Raw genomic sequence first — 23819 nt, forward strand, 5'->3', positions numbered from 1 at the left:
GATCGAAAATATGCATAAGATGTGTCATTTTTTGAAATGTTTTTATCATGGTTGTTTATTTGTAAAGCCTAGGTACGCACTAAGGCTCATCTGAATAGTTAGATGTAGGCTTTAACATAATATCCATAAGACGATTCGTGCAGAACCCATTTAAAAATATAGCTACATTTAAGGTTTGACCGAAATTGTTCATAAGATGTGCAATGCAATAGAAATATGTTTGAACTAAATTATCTAATATTACAGCAGCATCCTCATAAATATTTATGAATGGAATTAGTCTCCCTATTTACATCAAACAATCACCTACGCTATTGAAGATAACAGAATACCTGAGAAACTACTTAAAACAAAGACATGCTATTCAATCAATACAATCTGACATAAAATATTCAAAACTTTTCTGCCGTTTTTATTACGTTATATAGATTTATTTTCATATTTGTACTATACTCAAGCTGCCGAATGTAGAAATATCGCACAACGCTGATAAGACGCTCAGATATACGATTAATTATCCTTTTTTTGCTTCTAAGAAATTTACTAATGCAAATGATAAAATCTACCCAGATTTTCACTAAATGGGCGAGGTTTTTAGAAAAAAATATTTAAATTTCCAATTAATGTAATATCTTATTTCTACATAAGTTACAATTGAATATTTTGATGTGACGAGAAATAGCCCGTTGGGTCCCAGGGGCGGCAGAAAACGTAAACGTCTAAGGATTCACAGATTATATATGAGGGAACTCTGACTATCGCCACAGGTATGAAATTCAACACTTTGTTGAAACTACACGCTAACTATCTTAGATTAATTGTACTACATAAGAAACCATCCTTGAAATACCAAACAGCAACTGCACGAAGGTTCCAACTCAATCGGATAAACGCCGGATCAACACACGGACAATGAACAACAAAATATTCAAACCAACCTACTTATTTAGAGAGAGAGAGAGAGAGAGAGAATACACTTTATGGCACATCAACACAATTTACATTAAAAAAAAACAGTCAAAAAGCACATATATAAAGCATTAATTTCATATATTAAAAAAAAATGGCTTAGGTACTTATGTACCTTCATATTTTTTACAAGCAATTATTATTCATATAAAGAAAAATCTTTAGATACCATTTAAAACCTTTAAAAACTCTTTGGTCCTAAAAATGGAGTTTCCTTAGACGGAATCACTCACCTGTCTGTCATTGAGTGAAAAGAGAGTTCAGATTTGTATAGTTTAATAATCCAGAAAAGAGATAAACGCTATAATTTTATTGTTTATTCATTTTTAAGTATTTCATATCAATTTAAATGAACATAGTATGCTATTGTAAGGTTGTTACTTTTAGAACCACGCCGCATTACGCCACTAAGATAGAATGTACACATAAATCTTAGCGCAGTTTCCAGGAGAAGATCGCTGTGTATTTGTGCCGGAATATGAAGTAATAAAACATGATAAAACCCTTGAAAAGAGAAAAATGTTGTCTTAAACCGATACCTATTCACTTATACAAAGAGAAAATGTATATTTGATACGGTATTTCACTAAATCACAACATTCTAGAATTATCTAGCTATTCTGTACATAAAATACTTTTGTTGCGAATTTTATATGAAATTAGTACATTCATTTTTAAACTTATTGAAGTGCACCATCTATTCTACATTTATGATACGGTATATAGATAATAGCTTTATATCTCTCCTGATTTACCAAACCTTGTAAGTTTCAACTCCATTTGGGAAAGCTATTACAGAGTCATATTACGACCTTAAATTACCTTACATAAGTAAACTTGATGAGCATGGAATAAGATTGTATCAGTTTTGTTCTATATTCAACATTACAAAATTTATGTAAGCACGTTCCAACGATACGATCTCATAACAACGAACTTATAAAATATCACATATGAAAAAATGTGAGTAATTACCTGCTGAAAAAAATTGATATTTTTTTTACATTGGCTACCTACCTGATTTCCTTTTAACACTCATGCCTAGCTTACTTATTGAACGGGTTCAAGATCAAAGCCCGTCATGACGAACTTTTCAACCATGCTGAATAACTCGTTCGACATTCAATCTAGAATCGATTTTTTTACAAAGACTTTAATCTCGCTCGCAACCTGTGGGCTTCCACGGTCAGTTTGAATTAATTGTACTCCATGAAGCTTTAGAAATACTGATTACTTATATTAAATTCTAAATGAACTTCAAATTAAATCGAAAGGAGTTCAATGAGTGTTAGCGAAAATTTAAATGCAAAAGAAATCCAATTTCACTTCATAATACATATATTAGCGTAGTTTTTAGATAGCACATACCTATATATATTTAGAGCGTCTTGTGTTCAGTTGGGTGAGAGCTCAGTTAATGGCAGATTGAAACATAAAGCAACATTGACGTCAGCACGTTGCTGGCTGGATCGCCTTTCAGACAGAACGCTAGCGAAAGTGCCCATAAGATAAACACGTACTTAAAAAAGACACTGTCGAACACGTAGACCAGCACAAGTAGAATAACGAATGGTGGAAAATTTCTACGTATCAATAAAATAAAATTCTGTTTTGTGTTTGAAGCTTTAAAAGCGAAAACATCGTGAACAAATTGTCAAGTTAATGTAAACGATAACTAATCAAACAAAATAATTATATTAATAACAAATACTCCGTTTGGTATTGATTTACTTGTGTGTCTTTATAATTAAATATTAAATGGAGTATTTGCTCTTAATATGTTTTTTGGTTGAGGTTTTAAAAGCGAAAACATCGTCAACAAATTGTCAAGTTAATGTAAACGATAACTAATCAAACGAAATAATTATATTAATAACAAATACTCCGTTTGGTATTGATTTACTTGTGTGTCTTTATAATTAAATATTAAATGGAGTATTTGCTCTTAATATGTTTTTTGGTTGAGGTTTTAAAAGCGAAAACATCGTCAACAAATTGTCAAGTTAATGTAAACGATAACTAATCAAACGAAATAATTATATTAATAACAAATACTCCGTTTGGTATTTATTTACTTGTGTGTCTTTATAATTAAATATTAAATGGAGTATTTGCTCTTAATATGTTTTTTGGTTGAAATTTTAAAAGCGAAAACATCGTGAACAAATTGTTAAGTTTCATGTTTATTTCGTAAACGATAACTAATGAAACGAAATAATTATATTAATAGCAAATACTCCGTTTAGTATTTATTTATTTGTGTGTCTTCATAATTAAATGTAAATTTTGAAAACCATGTTTCGTTCGATCATAATACAGCTTTACGGTCTATGAAGCACTACTCTTGCTAGAGCTAGTGTTAGCAAATTATTTCAGACTGAGCCCGAGGGCTCACTTACCCGTCCGCGCGTAGCTTAAATAGCCTAGGCGACTAAGGCTATCAGCAAATAGGTAGGAAAAAAAGTTTTACAGCTACGCTACGTCGACGACTATCACGAAATGCACGTATGCGCGCTCAATCTGTCGTGAATTGAAAGCGCTTTACCGAAAACTTTCCCTGAAGTATCCACGGTAGGCAGCGGCTTGGCTCTGCCCCTGGCATTGCTGAAGTCCATGGGCGACGGTAAGCACTCACCATCAGGTGGGCCGTATGCTCGTCTACCTACAAGGGCAATAAAAAAAAAACTCAATCGATTAAACGAAGACCGAACGCATCGTCCACGCGACGCAAACAAAGCCAGAAATATTAATGTATATTTGAAAAGATAATATTCGATATTTTCTTAGCATTAGGTATTTTTCACGTACCTATTTCGTTCAATTCACAACACATTATGTAATTTCATTTCATTATACTTCTAAGAAGGTTACCTCGTAGAACTGAACTCTTGCATTAACCATACGGTACAATGTGCGCACTTTGCCAAAAACAACACGAGGAATCGTAAATTGTAGCATTGAATTTAAAGACGTACTAAATAGTACGTTATTATTAATTTACAACCGGTGCGAGACAATAAAGGAGTAGCTCTGTTAATATTCTAACGTGAGTTTTTCCGCAATTCAAACGTTAAAGTCACATTTATTTATAACTCACGTAAACGTGGTAGGTGGAATAACGAAACAGCGTCAATGTTCCGATTTGCTATTTTCATAATTTATTTTAGTAACGAATTTTATAAATGTAAATTGCATAAATTGTTAACAATAAACTTAAAAGATTCAAATCTATCGTTGCTTATCTCTTTATTATATACTAGCGGTACGGTCCGGCTCCACTCGGGTCTTTAACAAAAATTTCAACGATATTTGACGTTGTTTTATTTTTTAAATAAAAGAACACTTTTTGCGGCATAACTACAATGCTGTCGCGTCACTTTTTGTAATTAATAATGAGTTCTACAAAGTCGTAGTACATTATTTTATTCTATCATCAATAGTTTTCGCAGGACACGCGATGTAAAGAATATTTTAGGTAATTTTTTTACACATTGGGTTACATTATTGGAGTTTTAGTAAAGATCCCTATTTTTTTCAAAAAAGATTATAGCCTATGTCACTCGGGAATACTGTAGCTCCTAAACAGTGAAAGAATTTTTCAAATTGGTTCAGTAGTTTCGGAGCCTATTCAAAACAAACAAACAAACAAACAAATCTTTCCTCTTTATAATATTAGTATAGATCAACTAGTGATTATTCTTTTCACAACAACTATTGGTTTCCAACGTATATACATAGCAAACCCAGTTTTTGCAAACTAGTATGAATACTATATAAAAACAATATATGCTTAAAACAATGGCTATCATTATTAAATGATGATAATAACATATTTGGTGCACAGGTCAACTAACAAAATCACGAAATCATTCGTGTACTAAATCATACCTCATAATTTACATAATTAGGTTCGTAGGTACAATTTTCATGTGCTATTGTTTCAGGCACAGCGAACTATAATTATCTCAAAGCTGGAATCGAAATAATTCAATTGAAATATTTGCTTAAGTTCTGAAAGGGTGATGTTTAAGCTAATTGCTAAATGCGGAGACAAAATAGAATTATCCGTTCGAACTGACTTAACTATGTACATATGTACGTTGTAGCTTCGAAGAGCAATGTCGTGTTCTCTTGAAGTGCCTAAAATTTAATAAACCAGATTCTCTCGTACCTTACTGGATAAATCACGTGCGGATTTTCTTACATCTCACAAACAAATAAGGTCATCGTTATAATATGCTTATAATATATTTTTCAAGCTTAGAATATTAATTAAATAATACACAAAACAACAAACAAACAAATCTTTAATTGTAATCTTAAAAGAAAAAGAAATTTTGTGTTTGCAAATACGGCATGAAACGAATTTATGTAACAAGACTCGTGAACTGTAATTCAAACTAAAGTAAACGAAACTCAAGAATTATGAAATTTAATGTATATATAATTTGGCAATTATAGCTCTTTTAGTATCAAAATTTGAAATTATATATACTATAATAAAGAATAGAAAAATCGTGTTACATTTAATTTCGTCAAATATTTATGAATAAATAAATTAAACCGGGTAACCTAAAATTCTGACTGAAATAAATACCTAAACATCATATTTCTCCCGGACTTTGTATTTGAAAAGTCGTTCCAAAATATCTATTACATTTTTATTTTCATCAATACATATTACTTTTGTGAAACCGCTACACTGAAAATGTCTACAAAAGGATATCAGTATGGCTTACGATGTATATTACTCGATCACAATAAATTTCCAAATATATGTAATTATTAAGATGCACAACCTTTCTAAAAAGTATTTAGAGTACAAATTTTAACTGTTATTCCAAGAAGTCGGCATCAGAATATAACAAATATTATTATTATGGTTTCGGCACCTCATTTGTTTATGATCAATCATTGTTAAGACTGAACGCGAGCACGATAGCATCCGCCTGTCTATTATTGAACATTGCTTTAATTTGGGAATAAAATTATAATATTAAGTATTAAATTACGTGATAATAATTTAGTTTGGAACTTGATCCCACTATTTAATCAATGCTATTACAGACAGACACAATTTATTTGTGGTAAATAGAGTTCAAGTTTGTAGCGAGTTCGAAGTCACCGTGGCCTAAAGGATAAGACGCCCGGCCCGGTACATTCGTATCGAGTGATGAGACTGTAACGGCGTTCGAATCTCGCCGGCAGGTACCATTTTTCTAGTGACATAATACGTAAGTATGTACGTATTTTCACAAATGACTTTCACGGTGCAGGAATAGCATCGTGTAATGAAAATCAAACCCGAAAAAAATATAATTTACATAATTACTGTTGGCAAGGCGTCTTGTGAGCCCGAATGCGTGGGTACTACCAACCTGCTGATTTCTCCTATAAAGCAGTAATGGATTTCGATTACGTAAGGTTCGGGCAACCGCTGTACTATAAAACTGAAACTTAAATCTCATGTCTCAAGTAGGTAGCGGCATTTACGTTGTTGATGTCTATGGGCTCCGAAAACCACATAACACCACGTGGGCCGTGAGCTCGTCCACCTACTTGAGCAATAAAAAACACGATGTTATTCTTGACTGTGAAAGTACTTCATGAATGTTTAATTTAATTAATTTAATAGTTCCTATTTATTAGAAAAAATATATATATGTGGCTTCAAAACTTAGTGTTTTAATTTTGTGAAAATCAAAATCGAATCTTAAGGCTAACATGTTTTTTAAATAGCGCTTTTTGTACAAAATTCGTGGTGCATTCGATCGATTAATATCCGAACACGAAATTCTTGGTACGGAAACTTAATCAGGAAACCTTTGTGCGCCGGACAACGTAATGGGGCAGTCATTTGAAATACAATGACACAAGTGGCATGGCAATGTTTTAATTTCATTACATACAACGCCGTGCCTCCGAGATCATGTTCATCCTGTAGTAATCGTGCCGCATCGCCACCTGTGTTCAATAGAACCGCTCAGGTCCGAGAAGTTGGGGTCTCGCCGCAAGGCGAGTGTTTTCTAAGACCCAGGGTAGCCCCACCTGGGCACGTAGCCATCATGGACGCTGTATTTGCGGAATTTCTCCGGCTTCGCTACCCAAAGCTCACTTCCGAGTTTCAGGCCTTCAAGGCCGATCACACCGCGAGCCCTCTCGTGGACTCCGCCGAGCTCGCTGCTCCTGCGTCGCCTGTACCTGCGTGCAAAGCTTCTGCATCGAGCACCGCAGCCTCCGTCGTGCCTGCCGTTCCCGCGTCGCCTATACTGGCGAGTAAAACTGCTGCGTCGTCCGCCGTGGTCACCGTTCCAGCAGCGCGATCATCCGCGGCCTCCGTCGCACCCTCCAAAACACCTACTCGTAGGTCACCTACGCCCGCCTCCTCGTCCTCCGACTCTGACTCGGAGATGGAGGTCGACCTCGCCCCCGCCTCATCGACGGATGGATTCACCCTGGTGCAAAAGGGTAAGAAGCGTGCCGCGGAGTCTCGAGCTCCCGCGGCCGCTAAAATTAGCAAAGCCGCGAACGCGTCGCGCCCCCGCCCTCAGACTCCCGTTGCGCCTCCAGCCCGTGCCACTCCGTCGCCGCGTCCGGTGGCACAAAATAAAACCCAGACCCCTCCCCCGGTAATCCTTCAAGAGAAGGCAGCTTGGGAACGAGTTTCTCTGGCCCTTAAGGCCAAAAATATCAATTTCACGAATGCCCGTAACCTCGCGAACGGCATTCAAATTAAGGTTCGAACACCCGACGACCATAGGGCCCTCTCTTCTTACCTCCGTAAGGAGCGTATAAGTTTCCACACGTATACGCTCCAGGAGGAGCGCGAACTCCGTGCCGTTATACGTGGCATCCCTAAAGAGTTGGATGCCGAGCTCGTTAAGGCCGACCTTCTCGAACAAGGCCTACCGGTTAACTCCGTACACCGCATGCATACAGGCCGCGGAAGGGAGCCATATAATATGGTTCTCGTCGCCCTCCAGCCTACCCCCGAGGGTAAGCAAATATTCAACATCCGAACGGTCTGTAGCCTTTCCGGAATCGCAGTCGAAACCCCACACAAGAAAGGCACACCTAGCCAGTGCCATAACTGCCAATTATACGGGCATTCTTCCCGTAACTGTCACGCGCGCCCCCGATGCGTCAAGTGCTTAGGCGATCACGCCACGGCCCTATGCACTCGCGATCAAAAAACCGCGATGGAACCGCCTAGCTGCGTCCTGTGTCGAACACAGGGTCACCCCGCAAATTACCGCGGATGCCCCCGAGCCCCTAAAATAAATCGACGCGTCGCCCGCCAAAACCGCCTCCGAGCTTCCGGCCCAGACATCAAAGCCTCGGCACCCTCTGTGTCGCAGGCTAAGCCAGCGTTCGTTCCGGCGCCGGTGCCCAGTGTCTCGGCCTGGGCGAAACCGCTGCCGTACACGAACACGGCTACAACTCCCTCCTCCGCAATTCGTCCCGCCCCTGCGACTCGTCCCTCTCCCGCGACTTGCCCTCCGACCGCGTCCGACAATCTCGCTTTAGCGATCGACTTCTTTCAGTCGATCAACTTTGAGCGCGTTAACGCTTTGGGCGACGCCATTCGCGCTGCCTCCACTGCACAACACTTTATCGCCGTTGTGCAAGAATACGCCGACGTATACGCGTCATTAAATACGTACGTCCTCCCCTCACTCCGCCGGTAATCAATGGCGTATATAAGTAGAATAAAGCCCCTATCCGTAACGATAGGATTTTTTAACGCTTACGGTCTCGCAAATCAACGTGATCAGGTTTCTGACTTTTTGCGTGACCATCAAATTGATATCTTTTTAGTGCAGGAGACCCTACTTAAGCCCGCGCGCCGTGACCCTAAAATCGCGAACTATAACATGGTCAGGAACGACAGGCTCTCTGCTCGTGGTGGTGGTACCGTCATTTACTATAGAAGAGCCCTGCATTGCGTTCCGCTCGATCCTCCCGCGCTCGCTAATATCGAAGCATCAGTGTGCCGAATCTCACTGACGGGACACGCGCCGATCGTTATCGCGTCCGTTTATCTTCCACCGGATAAGATCGTTCTAAGCAGTGATATCGAGGCGCTGCTCGGCATGGGGAGCTCTGTCATTCTGGCGGGCGACCTAAATTGTAAACACATCAGGTGGAACTCACACACTACAACCCCGAATGGCAGGCGGCTTGACGCGTTAGTCGATGATCTCGCCTTCGATATCGTCGCTCCGCTAACCCCGACTCACTACCCGCTAAATATCGCGCATCGCCCGGATATACTCGACATAGCGTTATTAAAAAACGTAACTCTACGCTTACACTCGATCGAAGTAGTTTCAGAGTTAGATTCAGACCACCGTCCCGTCGTTATGAAGCTCGGTCGCGCTCCCGATTCCGTTCCCGTCACGAGGACTGTGGTGGATTGGCACACGCTGGGCATCAGCCTGGCTGAATCTGATCCACCATCGCTCCCGTTTAGCCCGGACTCTACCCCGTCTCCTCAGGATACCGCTGAAGCCATAGACATCTTAACGTCACACATCACCTCGACATTAGATAGGTCATCGAAACAAGTTGTAGCGGAGGACTTCCTTCACCGCTTCAAATTGTCCGATGATATTAGGGAACTCCTTAGAGCTAAGAACGCCTCGATACGCGCCTACGACAGGTATCCTACCGCGGAAAATCGAATTCGAATGCGTGCCCTACAACGCGACGTAAAGTCTCGCATCGCCGAAGTCCGAGATGCCAGATGGTCTGATTTCTTAGAAAGACTCGCGCCCTCTCAAAGGTCTTACTACCGCTTAGCTCGTACTCTCAAATCGGATACGGTAGTAACTATGCCCCCCCTCGTAGGCCCCTCAGGCCGACTCGCGGCGTTCGATGATGATGAAAAAGCAGAGCTGCTGGCCGATACATTGCAAACCCAGTGCACGCCCAGCACTCAATCCGTGGACCCTGTTCATGTAGAATTAGTAGACAGTGAGGTAGAACGCAGAGTCTCCTTGCCACCCTCGGACGCGTTACCACCCGTCACCCCGATGGAAGTTAAAGACTTGATCAAAGACCTACGTCCTCGCAAGGCTCCCGGTTCCGACGGTATATCTAACCGCGTTATTAAACTTCTACCCGTCCAACTCATCGTGATGTTGGCATCTATTTTCAATGCCGCTATGGCGAACTGTATCTTTCCCGCGGTGTGGAAAGAAGCGGACGTTATCGGCATACATAAACCCGGTAAACCAAAAAATCATCCGACGAGCTACCGCCCGATTAGCCTCCTCATGTCTCTAGGCAAACTGTATGAGCGTCTGCTCTACAAACGCCTCAGAGACTTCGTCTCATCCAAGGGCATTCTCATCGATGAACAATTCGGATTCCGTACAAATCACTCATGCGTTCAACAGGTGCACCGCCTCACGGAGCACATTCTTGTGGGGCTTAATCGACCAAAACCGTTATACACGGGAGCTCTCTTCTTCGACGTCGCAAAAGCGTTCGACAAAGTCTGGCACAATGGTTTGATTTTCAAACTATTCAACATGGGCGTGCCGGATAGTCTCGTGCTCATCATACGGGACTTCTTGTCGAACCGCTCTTTTCGATATCGAGTCGAGGGAACCCGCTCCTCCCCACGACCTCTCACAGCTGGAGTCCCGCAAGGCTCTGTCCTCTCACCCCTCCTATTTAGCTTATTCGTTAACGATATTCCCCGGTCGCCGCCGACCCATTTAGCTTTATTCGCCGACGACACGACTGTTTACTATTCCAGTAGAAACAAGTCCCTAATCGCGAAGAAGCTTCAGAGCGCAGCCCTAGCCCTAGGACAGTGGTTCCGAAAATGGCGCATAGACATCAACCCATTGAAAAGTACTGCGGTGCTATTTCAGAGGGGAAGCTCCACACGGATTTCCTCCCGTCTTAGGAGGAGGAATCTCACACCCCCGATTACTCTCTTTAGTCAATCCATACCCTGGGCCAGGAAGGTCAAGTACCTGGGCGTTACCCTGGATGCATCGATGACATTCCGCCCGCATATAAAATCAGTCCGTGACCGTGCCGCGTTTATTCTCGGTAGACTCTACCCCATGATCTGTAAGCGGAGTAAAATGTCCCTTCGGAACAAGGTGACACTTTACAAAACTTGCATAAGGCCCGTCATGACTTACGCGAGTGTGGTGTTCGCTCACGCGGCCCGCACACACATAGACACCCTTCAATCTCTACAATCCCGCTTTTGCAGGTTAGCCGTCGGAGCTCCGTGGTTCGTGAGGAACGTTGACCTACACGACGACCTGGGCCTCGAATCTATCCAGAAATACATGAAGTCAGCGTCGGAACGGTACTTCGATAAGGCTATGCGTCATGATAATCGCCTTATCGTAGCCGCCGCTGACTACTCCCCGAATCCTGATCATGTAGGAGCCAGTCACCGTCGACGCCCTAGACACGTCCTTACGGATCCCTCAGATCCAATAACCTTTGCACTAGACGCCTTCAGCTCTAGGAGCAGGCTTAGGGACCTCGGTAACCGTACTCGTCGAACTCGACAAAGAGTTCGCCGTGCAACCTAACCCATGAATCAGCTCGCTGAGTTTCTCGCCGGATCTTCTCAGCGGGTCGCGATTCCGATCCGGTAGTAGATTCATTCGCGAAGCAGCTACTCTTGAGTTGTTAGGTCTCCTTCGGAGGCGCTCGGGTAGCTGTTAGCAAATCCCACCCCTCCTGGCTGAGCCTTTGCTCGCCCACTTGTCCTGGTGAAACTGGAAAGGCCTCCGGGCCACCAGTAATTCTTCAATCATAAAAAAAAAAAAAAAAAAAAAAAAAAAAAAAGATCATGTTCATGCTCTATTTTTTTTTAATATTATGCTTTTGATATTTGATAGATTTTGTCATTAAACTTCAGAAGGCAGTTGAGAAGTAGGGATTGCTTTACGTAGGTACGTTTTATTGCTTAAACTAGGTTTTTCCCGCGATTTTGTCCGTGTCAAATAGTAATTTTGAGATAACGTTAAATTTTACCCGCGACTTCATTTACGTAGAAGGTGAAAATATTTTTGAATAATATAATGTTAAGGAGCTATTTGAGGTACCAAAATTATGCTTTTTAACAGACTTCAAAACAAGAGGTTATCAATTCGACCACCATTTTTTTTAATCTATGTATGTTCGCCGATTTCTCGAGAGTGCTTGAATCGATTCTAATAATTCTTTTTTCCTTTTTTTGTTCGAAAGGGCAGACTTCCCGAATGGTTCTGTAATCATCAGGATCAGGACCTGATGATTGGATCCTGGAGTAATCGAAAAAATCTACAATTTTTAAAGCCTATCTTTAGGTGTTTCTTGTTATTCTTCTTATTCTGTGCCGCTGTGCACCGGCCGGCCGGCGCACAGTGGGTCGATACTATGATTTTAGTGACTTAGGGACCAATTTTGTTTTTTAAGATTTTTCTTTACGTAGATAGATAGAGCTCGTTAATCTCAATAATAATTGTTTTGGGCAAAAATTACAAAACTTTATAGTTTGGTCAGAAAAATGTGTTTTGTGATTTTTTTGTATGGAGCGGGTCACATTAAATTAAATTCCTGCTAAGTACCGTGAGGTCCCGCTTTGAAACTTTATTTTTCTTACACCTTGTCTAGTCTACTATCATTTAATGCTTTGAACATGTGCATAAAGTTGCAACTCTGCCAAATAAATGGATCGAAAAAAATTAATAAATACATAGAATAAAAACCTTTATTTTTATTTTCGTAAGTGGTTTTAAGTTAAATTTGATATGGATTAGTAAGTACAAGCACGCAACAATACCCATAATTACATAATACCTAACAAAAATACATTTAGTAGGTCTCTAATTAATCAATCTCTGTAATTATTAGGATAGTTAACATTAGTTACTGAGGATAATTAGTTAAGCAGCCATTACTGGGTAGTAGAAAATATAGTAAACATTTGTGTCTCTCTGGAAGTATAAAGTGACCATATTTATTATATACTAACTAGTGTTCGTTTATTCGTACTACTACTAACATCTTGTGATTGTCGTTGTGATCTTCCTTTTTCCGTTATAATTGATAATTTTATTAACAATTTAGCATTATTTATGATTTTAAGAGAGCAACTACAGTCGCTGTCTGATAATAAAAAACTTTCAATTCCTACAAAATCAAATGAACGTGACCGAAGAGAAAAGTGTTGAGCCCCAAAAATTCTGTACGCACTTTTGTTCAAATATAAGTGCAATATGGAAACGAAGTAGTCGCATGTTAGTTCGAATGTGCAATAAACTGGCCCGAAGGCATGATACCTGAAGATATCAACACTGTACAGGAAAGGCTCGAGATTTCTAATACTGAAGATGTTGAAAATGTACCACGCTCTAATGTACTACAGAAGCCTCGACATCTACTTTTACACCTCGAAAACCTTTTGAAGAATTGGGATCCAGGCACATTGAACAAATTTACCAATCGCTTTCGTTATCCCCGGATTAAATGAAACTACAGTTGCTAGTTTGAGAAACACTGGAAATGAAGATGTAGGAGAAATAATAAACCATTTATCAAATCACCCCGAAGATCTAGAAAAAGTTAAGGAGTGTTTAAGTACAAGTAAAGTGAAAAGTAGTACATATTCTCCCGATAAGGCACTATTAGTTTCACTTAAATTAAGTAAGTGGCAGTATATAAATCTCAGAGAAGCAGCAAGTGAAAATGGGTCCGATTTATACCCTTCTTAATATAAAATTAAGCAAGAAAAGACCAAATGTTATCCAGGGAAAGACGAGGTAATTATTAGTGAAGAAGGAGCTGCTATTAAAATGCAAGCATTACCAAGCTTGGCGGTATATAGGCTTTTAAATGTGATTACTTCGGATTTGGACTTGGCAAGAGAGCTACTGCTTATAAGCAAATAGGCTTTGATAGAGCCCCAGGTCAAAGTAATTATAAACAAAAGACTGAAACAGAGTTTGATGATTCATCTATTTTCTTGACCAGTCTAGTTCCTTTAAGGCTTCAGAAATTTGATGGAACAATTGTTTGGGAAAACGACCTACCCTCATCAACTTTTTGTTGCCGTCCAATAATGTTTAAATTTATAAAAGAAACACAGTCAACAGTGGCAATTATAAAAGCTAGCATAACAGAAGAAATAGAAAGACTTCAGCCATAAAAAATCAAACAAGTTGAAGTTAAGCATCAATTGCACATGACGATGATAGACGGCAAAATAACCTCATATTTTCAGAAACAATTTCTGCTGTCTGTGATATTTGCAAAGCAAAACCGTCAGACTTTTTTGGAGTCACTTGCTTATCAAAGAGAAAATAATGAAGAAATATTCCAGTATGGAATGCCATCTTTACATGCCTGGATAAGACGCATGGAGTGCTTACTTCATATCGGTAAATATAATTTTATTACTTCACAATTTTTTCATCCTATGTAGTTTCCTGGGATATTATTTTTTAAAAGACATTTTTTTGTTTGCGTCTAATCGTTTGGACTTCAAGAAATGGAGTTGCAAGGGGCGATGACTAAGAAAAAATATCAATCAGAAAGAGCGCTATACCTTAAGCGTTTAAAAAGGAATACGGTGTACTTATAGATGTTGTCAAGCAAGAAGTACGAACAACCAATGATGGCAATACTGCCAGAAGATTTTTCAGGAATGCAGAAGGAACAACCCGCATAACAGGAATACGTAAAGATTTAATAGAGAGCTTTCACGTGATTCTTCAGAATGTTGCATCTGAAGAGCGCGTGGACCTTTCCAATTTTTCCGAGTTTTGTAGATATACTGCAGAATTGTATATTAATTTATATCCCTGGTATTATATGCCTTCCAGTATCCATAAATTGTTGGCACATGGCAGTGATATACAATAATAAAAAGCTTTGCCTTTCGTGCCATTCCTATAGGTAAACTGTCGGAAGAGGCAGCGGAAGCTCGCAATAAAGATTTTCGGAAATATACAGAGAGTTGTTATTTTAGAAAAATAAGTAGACTGCCGACTAATGAGGATATTTTACACAATCTTCTTTTGTCTTCTTATCTAAAGATTGAATGGTGAAGCAAAATATATAATACGTAGAGAGATTGATTAATTAAGACCTACTAAATGTATTTTTGTTAGGTATTATGTAATTATGGGTATTGTTGCGTGCTTGTACGTACTAATCCATATCAAATTTAACTTAAAATCACTTACGAAAATAAAAATAAAGGTTTTTATTCTATGTATTTATTAAATTTTTTCGATCCATTTATTTGGCAGAGTTGCAACTTTATGCACATGTTCAAAGCATTAAATGATAGTAGACTAGACAAGGTGTAAGAAAAATAAAGTTTCAAAGCGGGACCTCACGGTACTTAGCAGGAATTTAATTTAATGTGACCCGCTCCATACAAAAAAATCACAAAACACATTTTTCTGACCAAACTATAAAGTTTTTGTAATTTTTGCCCAAAACAATTATTATTGAGATTAACGAGCTCTATCTATCTACGTAAATTTTTTTGTTAAAAAACAAAGTTGGTCCCTAAGTCACTCAAATCATAGTATCGACCCACTGTGCGGCGCCTTGTACATCATTATTACGCGCTTGATCATTATTTTACTGCGATGTTATTTTAAAATTGCGATATCTTCTAAGATACTCATTGAAATCAAATGATGTATGGGGCAAATTTCTTTTAAATTAAATACTTGTAATTAAGAACATATTTATTTGGATCAGGATTAATATCATCTTTATAAAAACACCTTCACAAATAATACTTTATTTTAGAACAAATTTGGTTAGCATAAAAAAACATTATAATGAGCCAACCTTAACATGTAGACATATGCTGTCGCGGACTTTTTGTAGAACTTTTAAAGGGGAACATTTCTGTCATACGTTATTTTAGCGAAACTTTAACCGTTTCCGCGACGCATGCAGCGGAAGCTCTCAAAAGGGAAAAGTACCCGGATTTTGAAACATTAATTAATTAGTGCTCTGCTTTTATTAGCTAAAAATGATGTTATATAGCCTGCTTCAATAAATGGGTTATCTAAAACTGAAATATTTTTTCAAATCTGATCCGTACTTCCTGAGATTAACGCGTTCAACCAAACCAACAAACTCTTCAGCTTTATAATATTAGTATATATGTACGATCAAACTCGCGAACCATAAATTGATAAGCGGCTAGTGGAACATTTAGACACCACATGATACACCCGTCCCTCTGCTAAAAAAGAACGAAAGAAAACTATTCATACCTTAGAACGGTTTGGTGAGTTGCGTGTACGAGCTTACAGCGTACCTGGTGTTAAGAAGTCATTGGAACCCATGGACATCAGCAACGTAAATGCCGCCACCCGCCTTGAGACATGAGTTCGAAAGTCTCAGTATAGTTACAACGACTACCCCGACCTTCAAACTGAAACGCATTGCTGCTTCACGGCCGAAATAGGCACGGTAGTGGTACCCACCCGGGCGAGCTCTCAAGGCGCCCTACCACCAGTGATTACGCAAATTATAATTTTTGCGGGTTTGATTTTTATTACACGACGTTATTCCTTCACCGTGGAAGGCAATTGTGAACATTTATCCATAGCTCTATTATATTTATAGAGCTCTGTTACACGACACAAATGATCTCTAATTCATGTTTTTGAAAATTAAATTCTCTTTATATATGATTTATCTAAAATCGCATCGCAAATCGACTCGCTTTTTTAGGTGAACAAAACCGAAAAGAAAGCAATTTGGTTCAGCTGATGTATATCTACAAAATCTCTCTCTCTCTCGCTCTCTCGGTTAAAAACCAGAAACCTTTGATCACCGACCACGTGAAAACATTTTGATTTATTTACAATATTTAGGCGGAGAATTATATTCGAAACGGAATAATAATTACTTTTTTTTATTTTTTTTATTGCCTTTGTAGGGAGACGTGCATACAGCCCACCTAATGGAAAGTGGTTACCGTCGCTCATGGACGTCAGCAATGCCAGGGACACAGCCAAGTCGCTGCCTACCATTGAATACTCTCCGCAAGCTTTACTGGTGGTAGGACCTCTCGTGAGTCCGCGCGGGTAGGTACCACCGCCTTGCCTGTTTCTGCCGTGAAGCAGTAATGCGTTTCGGTTTGAAGAGTGGGGCAGCCGTTGTAGCTATACTGAAATCTTACAACTTATATCTCAAGGTGGGTGGCGCATTTACGTTGTAGATGTCTATGGGCTCCAGTAACCACTTAACACCAGGTGGGCTGTGAGCTCGTCCACCCATCTAAGCAATAAAAAAAAGCTTCGTTTGACGAAGGACGTGTCATAGCGCTCGAGAAACACCATGGAGATAGCCTCCACGGTATTTCGGTGTGCGGCGTGTGCTTTAAGTATCTAGCACGGTCACGATCCGATTATAAAAATGAATCCCTCCAAAGTACTCCAAATACTGCAGTTACTATCATTTCATCTAACCATTTCATTATCTAATTCCCTTAGTTATTAACCATCAAATTCGTATCTTAAATATAGTGGTTGGTCACGTTGTGACTCCGAAAGGGTGAATACGATCACCTGCCTACTTCCGCAAAGCAATTATACGTTCCGCTTTGAAGGCAACCGTATTGTTGCTATTGACATTAGAATCTTAAATATCTACCGAGGTGGAAGGCAACATTAATTGTGCGGTGAGTAACAACGAAAGCCACCCAATACAAAGTGTGTTCAATGGAAGATACTAAAATTTTAAAAATTGGAAAAACCTTTAAAGAATCTAATAAAAACATAACCATATAAGTATTTATACTCTTGAATGTAGATGACAAAAATCCTATTTCGATGTATATATGTATATATACTTATCATCTATAGCCTAGAAATGATTAGCAGAAGTGTAATCCTTTCAGTAGCCCCATGTCCTAATCTTTCTTAAAAATAGCAGCCGGAACGAATTAAATATACAAATTTACGAACAGCTTCTATTTCCTTCCTTTATAACGAATTCAACTTAATTGGGGCATCTACATTGGAAGCAATTAGTTTGTTTTGATATAGGCCTGCCAAACGCGATCGGAAACACAGAGGTGCCTCGATCTAAAATAATAATTTTAACTATTACACTGTTGGTGTACTAAATACACACGTGAGTGCATTTACAAATACTTGATAATATAAACATGACAATGTGTTATCTGTTTAGATTTGTTTCAGTGATAGCATTAACTGTAAATTAAGCATGGGAAACGACACTGATCTACCTTCAGCATTACAGGTGTGTAATCATTTTATTTTATCATAGAAAGATGGATCGGGAGTGTTCATGTTTACGAATCAACATCACGTTTTTAATTTAGCTCAAACAAAAAAAAGCCGTTGAAACGCCCCTCGTATTTTTCCGCTGAAATATATTCAGGTCTATTGTTGGATAGCTGTAAACTAAATTCAGATGCTAACATAATATAAAAATAGCATCTTCGGCTCCATCATATCGTCTTGCAAATTAATTATGTGCATTTTACTTAACTACGCTCATCAAAGTGCTTTCATCAATATCAATTTATTAGAGAGCAGGTTCTGAACAATCCTATCAGATGATTGCATAATTTTCCCGAACACAAATTGACTTGTAAAGTTCAAACATTTTACTATCTCATAATTGAGACCAACAGCGCAAAAGTGGCCTAACCAACAATTTTTTTAAAATTCAAGCTTGTATGACGTATATTCGAATTTATTTAAAATATAATAAATTTTTGGGCAAAACCGGCCTATCCATAGTTTCACCCATAGATAACAAATAGCTTTGTAAACATTATTTTTGCGCGTATTGTTTTTTTTTTGCTTTCTCAAATTCAAATTCAAATTCATGAAAATTCAAACCTAATTGCCTCCAAACTAGCTATGGTAAGCATTGGCTGAAGTTTACCATAAATATCGAATCGAAGTAGGGACAAATAGCTGGAACTATCATTTTATCACGGGGTTCGAACCAATCCAAGTCAGTATATTTGGTATTCGGTCTAGATGTACCTGTACCTACGTTGTATGTGTTTCCATAAGAAAAGGAAAAAAGCTATCTTTTGGCCATTACCGCGGAACTTTTTTTTGTTTATTACTTGCAACATGATATGTTTGTTCTGTAATCTGTTTTATCCTTAAATATTGTATACGTTGATTCTTAAAGAATGATATTAAATCCCGCGAGCAGATACCAAATTTGTTTAAGGAAACACATACATAAATGTGCTCACGAACGCCTCCCACGATATAGGAGTAACAAAAAAATATATATAACATAATCTATAATTTTTTACGTAATTACTGATGTTAGGGCGAATTATGAGTGTGGGTAGGTAACACCTTCCTGCCTATTTATACCTATCCAGTCATGCGTATCAGTTCAAAGCTAGCCGTTATACAATATCTATACATTTGAGACATCGATCTCATGTCTGAATATGGGCGAGGGCATTCACGTTGTGATATCACTGGGCTTCGGAAATTACTTAAGGTCGTTCGTCCACCTATCAATTAAATAAAAAAAGATGTGTGGTGTCGTAGCACACCGGATAGGAACGAATTTCCTTACTACAAAAATATTAATTTTAAGTTCTATTTGAGGTATAAAGAAAATAGTTATTCAGGTATACCTTTTTTATTATGATTTTATTATTGATAAAAATAAAAATAATCGTAAGGGTCAACCACTCGCATTCCGCAGTGCAATGGAGCAGCCTCGCCGTGGGGGAACCGCCTGCATGATTACGGTAGCCCCTACGCCAGGTAAGTATGATTTAGCAAGAGAAATACGAGAACGTCTATCAACTGTGTAACATCTTGTCACCGCGATTCAGGAATTATTGAACTTACGTGCAGCGACATCTGTTGATAACAAACTAAATAGAAAAAATCTTACGTTACGGACGTTTTTTCCCGGTTAGAGTACCCCTCCGCATCGTCCCATAAGGAACTTCATTCCAAAAACTTATAATTATTCTATAGGTGTATTTGTTGCAGAGCTTCTGAACGTCTTGATGGATTTAGATTCAAAATTGGACCCGGTAGGCGGCACTGCAATGTAGTTCTGGGGCATTTATTTTTATTTTATGACAGCACAAAGCCCTCGAACTCCGCTAGTAATTTATGTAATACAACAGTATTTTTTTCGGTTTTCGCGAGTCGTATAGTCGTCGACATAATTAAAACAACCTTTACATCTTAATCTCGTTCTTTCTTCATTAAATCTTACTTTCGTACTGTCGTACTTCGTCTATTACCACGTACCGTAATTAATATAATTGAAATGTACCATGCATAACACTCGTTGTTACGATAACAGTATTAAGTGTTGTATTCATACTCATTTATTGTTATTTAATCATGTAACATTAACTTTGTTATGTTCATGACCGTTTTCCCCGTGTGCACATTCCGTAACTGTTTGCCTGGAAATGATCAAACACCGATAAAACCTCCTTTTATTGTTACCATTGTTCAATTTACATATTTTATGTCGAATGTGTCTATATATTTTGTCTAAGTGTCAAAGTCGAATGCTAAAAATAGTTTTGTAAATACTTAACCCAACTTATTAATTACTGAAAATATTTTAAGTATTATAAAATTTACTAATTTAAGAAACAATTTTCTAAAACTACAAAATAATGATGTTAACAATTGTTAAGGAAACAAAGGTCGTAATCCCACACCTCTAGGTGCCGTAGCGTTTCCCTAAAACGGCAAGTTCCTTCACTTGAAGTATTATTTACGATGCTACATTATTCCTAGTGGCAGAATACAAATTTATTATAAAATGCGTAAAAACACACAAACATTTAAAATACAAATGTACCTACTTACCAGTATGCGTGGTGATGGTGCGTGTGCGTGTGTGGTCAACCGGCCGAAGTCGCACCTTGGTGATCAGCACACATGGCGCTAGAACAACGCTTATATCTCGATTTTAAGCCGTCAATGATTACTGTCGAGCAAACACAACTGGCCTTCACACGAATGCCGTGAAAACAATACACGATTATACTCGCGTCCGCGGTCCGCGAACTATGTTTACGAAAACCGCGCGATATCGGACCCGTGGCAGCCAGAACGGTCGCTCACCAGGGAACGAGGAGCCGACTGGCGGCTGACTGTCGCTCATGTTGGGCGGGCAACCGCGCCCCGCAGCCCCTCCTCTGCCCAATGCCTTAAGTTCCTCACATAGCTTCCCGCACTTTTAAGTACGGCCAAGTGTTTGTTGAAGTCCACGCGAACACATGGAAAGATGACGCTTCGACGCCTACACAGACATATTTCCAAGAACTTATTTTAGGGTTAACATTAAACAATCGCCAAAACACAATCATGACGTAATAAAACCTGTCTTCGACTGCTAATAACATACGCCGGTAACAACACAAACAGATGAATTTCGGTGTCTGCGTTGTTATTTAAATGATAGATATTTAGCTACCTTTCGTCTGCGTAGGTGAGTTATTCTATATACTATATTCTGTATTCTATATATCTCAGAGCTATATTATAATTGTGTCGGGTGTATTTCGAAATTATACTCTGAATTTATTGCTAATTTAAACCTAACCATTAATTGCCCACACAATCCTTTTGAAAAAAGGTTTTTTGTCTGAAAATAAATACTCGTAGTCGTATTTTACTTTTTGTTTAGAGTATCAACTTACTGAAATCCATATAAATATTTGACTATTATACATAATTAAGTAACGCATAAAGTTCCTCCGAAACAGTTAAATTTCTAAACAATAAACTTCAAGTATTCAGAATTCAGAGTTTGTTGAACAATTTCAATTTAACGTATAATTTTGTACCAACTCATTAGCAATTAAAATTACCTTTAAAACGGCCGGATGAAACGTGGTATCTGTATCCCTATTGAAATTTTATTTTAGGTCTCTTTATTAGATGATTATAAATGAGAGATCGGAGTAGGAAGCGAAGTACGAAAAATAACACTAACTTAATTAACAAATTTAATTAAAGTACATACCTACCTTTTTCCTTAATTATTATTTATTCAGGTAAACTTATATTTTTAATGTATAAATACATTAAAATACCGCATGTAACAATGTGTTCAATAAAATATTTATTTTAATCTTAGCATCACAAATTATAATAATATATCTGGATATCATTTTAAACATAGGTCTACGCGTTTTAACTTAAAAACTTAACTAAATTTACTGTAAAATGTTCTGCGTGAAGCAGTAATGCAGTTGCAGCATGAAGGGTTGGACAACATTGTACTATGAAAACTAAAACTTAGAAATCATGTCTCAAGGTAGGTGCCGGAATTAACGTGATTGATACCTATAGGTTCGGGTGACCACTTAACACCAGATAGGCCGTGAGCTCGTGCATCCATAACAATAAAAGCATTTTAAAAAACTGTTCAAAACAATTTTTTTTTATTTATTGCTTAGTTGGGTGGACGAGCTCACGGCCCACTTGGTGTTTAGCGGTTACCGGAGCCCATAGACATATACAACGTAAATGCCGCCACCTACCTTGAGATTTAAGTTCTAAGGTCTCAGTATAGCTACAATGGTTGCCCCACCCTTCAAACCGAAAGGCATTACTGCTTGACGGCAGAAATAGACAGGGTGGTGGTATCTACCCATGCGGACTCACAAGAGGTCCTGCCACCAGTAATAGGTTCGTAAATATTACGTCTTACCACCAGTAATTTCTATTATATTGTTCTTTTTAATACTCTGGATAGATTGATCAAGATGAGTTCACTGTCTACACACATCACAAAGAAAATGCTTTGACCCATCTTGAGACATGAGGTCGAAACTTTAAATGTATTTTGTTGGATAGGTAGTCGAAAGCAACAATTTCATTTGGCATTAAAATTTATTATAACTAGTGATGTACTGGTAGTCGAAATTCGACTATAATTAATTGAAATATAAGTTTTTACACTATTATGATTTTATTGATGAAGACTATTATACTTCTATAATCACAAATTTCGCCAAGACTACACTATAGAAAAATGTTATTAAAGACAAAACATTTAATCTATTCTCAATTTGACCACAGACGTCAAGAACAAGAATTTGACAATAAATAAATAGTATGCATGCGTGTGTGCGTCAAATACATGGTAGTGTGTGTAATGTGTTTTTTATCGACTTAATGTATTTTTTAAGCATAATTTTAAAAAAATAGCATTCGGCACTCCTTCTCTATATTTTCTATAAGTGTGGGAAATTTCATACTCCTCCGTCCGCGCAATTTTTCATAAAAAGGGATACAAAGTTTTTCCTTCACGTATTAATATGTAGATAACTCCCTAATGTCAAACCTAATAGTTATTATCTTAGGTTCTGATGGTATGTTGCAAAATGTGAATGTATATTTAAACGGGAACCAAGTGATAAAAACCATTAGCTTGACCTTGTCATCCCCAAAAACCAATAAACTGAAACAAAATAATGGAAACATTTACTTTGAGTTTGTTCCAATTTTTTACCGCGGTACCTCTGAAAAGAAATATTGGAGCTTAATGTTTGCTGTTGCAGAATTTTTACTTCATAAGAGAAAAATAGGAACTAGATCGCTTGAACGATTTTAGATTATCACATCAGCCTGCCTTATCCATTCGATAGGGCTTTGTAAATATTGACACTAGGTCTCTCCGAGTATCTTGTTTCAGGGAGCTGAATGTAGCAAAAGCAACTTTACACCTTCGTATGCCTTCTGTTTTGGTGACGAGAAAACCTATTGGCCTTAAAATATATTTTCTCCGATAGTTACTGTACAAGAATTCCCACTGCGAGTAAAGTCTTCCCTTTGGGATCGAGTGTTCCCAAA

The 23819-nt window shown here is 38.3% G+C and overlaps 1 protein-coding gene across 7 annotated transcripts in view; it reads right to left on the reverse strand.

Annotated features, from left to right (window-relative positions):
* Positions 1-23819, reverse strand: part of rdgA (retinal degeneration A) — a 164464-nt gene that overhangs the window by 136240 nt on the left and 4405 nt on the right. For 2 of the 7 annotated variants that reach the window (XR_016324141.1, XM_089732657.1), the window contains exon 1: positions 20823-21441. The exons of 1 other annotated variant lie outside the window; for it this stretch is intronic. The gene's annotated coding sequence lies outside the window, so the exon portion shown is untranslated. Of the gene's footprint in view, positions 1-20822; positions 21442-23819 lie in introns of those variants that run through there. 4 more of the 7 variants (XM_089732652.1, XM_089732653.1, XM_089732655.1 and 1 more) reach the window with 3 other exon arrangements.

This window comes from Bombyx mandarina, chromosome 13 (genome assembly GCF_030267445.1).
Source record: "Bombyx mandarina strain Sakado chromosome 13, ASM3026744v2".
Classification (NCBI taxonomy): Eukaryota; Metazoa; Arthropoda; class Insecta; order Lepidoptera; family Bombycidae; genus Bombyx; species Bombyx mandarina.